This window comes from Equus asinus, chromosome X (genome assembly GCF_041296235.1).
Source record: "Equus asinus isolate D_3611 breed Donkey chromosome X, EquAss-T2T_v2, whole genome shotgun sequence".
NCBI classification, from domain to species: Eukaryota; Metazoa; Chordata; class Mammalia; order Perissodactyla; family Equidae; genus Equus; species Equus asinus.
This window is the reverse complement of record NC_091820.1, coordinates 106,355,601-106,359,495: the sequence shown is the minus strand read 5'-3', so window position 1 is coordinate 106,359,495 and position 3,895 is coordinate 106,355,601.

The window sequence follows — 3,895 nt, the reverse complement described above, 5'->3', positions numbered from 1 at the left end:
TCAATCAAATCTTTGTGAGAACAGCTAAATTTAAAGAAATTTAAATAAACATCTAAAATCAAAGTCATTCTTCACACACACAAAGTTTTCATAATTTCTTTGGAAATTAAATCTTCATACTTGATGCACATTATTTCAAAGATCACTGACGTAATGATCTATTCAGGAATCCCAAGCCTCAAGTGAACAGCGAGGTATGAGAAGAAACACTTTTTGGTTAAAATACAAATAATAGAGACTACCTTAACATACTGTTTTGTTTTGGAATAATTTATGATTTACAACTCTGATGTTTTCTATTATAAATTTCCACATTTTCTTTTAGTATTATTTTCCTTAATTCTGAAAAACTTCCTTCACAATTTCTTATAATGCAAGTGTTAGTGATAAATTCTTTAAGTTTTCTTTTATTTGAAAATGTATTTGTTTTTCCTTCATTAATGAAGGCTGGATATCAGATTTTTTCTAGCACTTAAAAATGTTTTTCTACTATCTACTGACCTCCATTGTTTCTTATGTGATATCACTGTTCATTAAATCATTTTCCCCTGATTTAATGCATTATTTTTTCTTGTTGTTTCCAAATTTTCTCTTTATCTTTAGTTTTAAGCAGCTTGATTGTGATATATCTAGCTCTGGTTTTTGTTGTTTTTATCCTGTTTGGGCTTCACTGAGTTTCATGAATCTGTAAATTTATACATCTCACCAAATATGTGGTTTTGTTTGCTGTTATTTCTTTAGATCTTTTTTCCTGCTCCATTTTCTCTTCTCTTTTTCTGGAAGTCAAATTACATTTATGTTAGATATCTGCTCATTTAAAATTTTTGTGTGTTTGTTGTTCAGATGGGATAATTTCTATTGTTCTATCTTCAAATTTCCTGACTCTTTTTTTTTCTGGCATTTCCATCATGCTGTTAAGGCCAGTCAGCAATTTATTTTATTTTAAGATATTGTATTTTTTTAATACTGGAAGTTCACTTTTGTTCATTTCATCGGTTCTCTTTTTCTGCTGAGATTTCTTTGCATTTATAACAAGCACATTTTCTTTAAATCCCTCATCATAGTTATAAAAGCTGTGTTATAAAATTTGTGAGTTTTATAGTAATCAAATATTTATAAAATCTTGAGGTTGGTCTCCACTGATTTTCTTTTCTTTTAGAATTGGTCATTTCCTCGATTCTTCATATTTTGAGTATTTTGGATTGTACATTAAAACTGGATATCCTATCTTGTGGAGACTCAGGATTTCATTTTTTTATGTTTTTCTAAAGAGTATTATTACTGTTTTTAAAACAGATAGTTAATGTGGTTGAACTAGTAATGAGAACAATGTCTCCCCTGTGGTGGACGACAGGTCAGATCTCCGTTCAGTTCTTTTCCCTTAGCGTGACTCTTTGCAGTCTGTTTCATGCATGTGTAGTGCAGGGGGCAGTCTGAGACTTGGTCAGACACTATTCATAGTATTTGGGGACCTCCCTCCCTGGCTCTCTTCTTTCTGTCATTTGTCTCTTTACTTTTCAGTGTCTGTGGTTACCTAGAACTCCTTCCCCTGGTTTTTCAAGCCAGTTAGACTACACACTTTCTATGGGAGTATTATCCACAAAGCTAGCACAAATGGCAGCCTGCCCTCAGGCTAAAAGCCATTAAAAGAAAATGGAATCTCACCTAGTACCTTAATTTTTTTTCCAACTGCCAAATCTGCTCTAGTTGCTGCTTGCATTTGGTCACAATCCAGTGCCTTAAAATATTCTGTTAAACGTTTTGTCCAGAGTAGTGTTATCTGTGCAACGGTTGCTCTGATAAGTAATGCTTGGCCATTACTGGAAGCTGAACCCATTCTCTCTTATATGTATTCATATGGTACACGTGAGAAGACAAAGTAGTCACATGAATACTCAAGAATACCAAGATGAGTTTCTCTCTAGGTTTGGCTTCAGAGAAAAATACAGGAGGTGGTTTGATTCTTATAGTTGCTTGATATTTCTGTCTAAGTAGAAAATTAAGGGGAGAGAGAATCCTATGATTGGTCTTCAAAATAAAGCAGAAAAAGTAGACTATATTTGTAGAAAAGAAGTATGAAAACAGATATGTTGGTTTTCTAGAGTAGTAACAACATATTGTCAAATGTGTTTTGATATGCATAGATAATCCCAAAGGCATATAATTTAGTGAACAAAATTGTAAATTAAACATATATATGCACATATCCGTGTGTGTGTGGAGAGACAGAATGTTAAGGTACATATTCTTCATGTTCTCAGCATTTAGTTGAAAATGCGTGGGGCAATACTCTAATCACAACTTACCTGTTCCTTATCTTTGAGCGTATCCTACCACATCTTGGTTTAGAAAAATGTGTACTTCAGCCTTAAAAAGCAAGGACTTTTTAAATGGGATTTACTCTACATGGATCACTAGGTAACTGAAAGACTTATAATTTAGCAAACGATAGTAATTATTACTTAGTGTATTACTGTGTTTAACTGTATGTGCTGTAAACGAAGAACCATACATGTAGTAGCATAAATTTTCTCCAATAAGTTAGTAATACTGGCAAGCATAAATATATTATTAGATTCTACTCCTTCCACTGACAATAAATTACTAATGGTTGCTGTAAAGGACTAATTTCAGTTTTCTTTAATATTAAGTTTTTCTAACACACTGATTCCTAAGTGTAAGGGGTTATTTCATGTGGTTAACTTGAGCAGAGGTACGAAAGTAGGCAGTAATTGTATTTCTTGGATTACTGACAAATTCAGAAAAATTGCAGATACAAGTAATATTTTTTTCTCCTACATTTTTATATAATCATTTGAGTATTGTCTCCATCAAAATAGCTAATGGTGTTTCATAATAATCAGCAAGCTCATTTCTGCTAGTTATTCAGGTTCAAAATCTGAGTAATTTCTGACTCTTCCTTCATTCTCACAATCAACGCAGTCACAGCCTCATAATGTTCTCCATATTTGTTCTTCCCTTTTGATTATTATTGAAATTGACCTAGCTCTGATGTATAATGCCTCATGCTTGTATTACCACTATAGATTTATCACGACTTTCTTTGTTATCAATATCTTCACCTCCCCTCTATCCTGTACACTGCTGCTACTAATAGTAGTCCTAAATATTACTAATAGTCTTAAAATATTGCCTTTTAATGTTAATTGCTCGGTCATTAATACTTGATGGTTCATTATTCTGTAGAGCTTAAACTCCTTACCCTGGTGGGAAATATCCTTCCAGCTTGAGCCATCTGTTTCACCAGTCAAGTCTACTCATTACTCCCAAGCATGACACGGGATACACGTTGCTGCAGGGTAGGGGCACTATAGTTATTTTTAAAATTTTAATGTTTTAAGACTCTATCTTGCAGTTTTTTTCATAATCCAGTGTAGGTAAAGATTACCTGGTATATTCCTAGGCTCCATCCACAAAGATTCTGACCCAGGAGAAATATTGTTTCTCTGTCCATTTGTTAACCATACTTATCCTCCAAAGATACATATTTTATCTTTTAGTATGAAGCCTTCAGGATTACTCCAGTCAAGTAAACATCTCTCTATAACGTTCATTCATTCAGCTCTCAGAGAGGATTACCATCTTTTTTAGAATAGCCATCCCACTCCTTTCTATCCCCTTAACCTGCTTTATTTTCCTCCACAGCACTTATAACTGCTTGATATTACAGTATATATATATTAGTCTATATTTTTTTGTGAGGAGGATTGGCCCTGAGCTAACATCTCTTGCCAATCTTCCTCTTTTTGCTTGAGGAAGATCGTCCCTGAGCTAACATCTGTGCCAATCTTCCTCTATTTTGTATGTGGGATGCCATCACAGTATGGCTTGATGAGCTGTGTGTTGGTCCATGCTTGGGATCCGAACCTGCAAA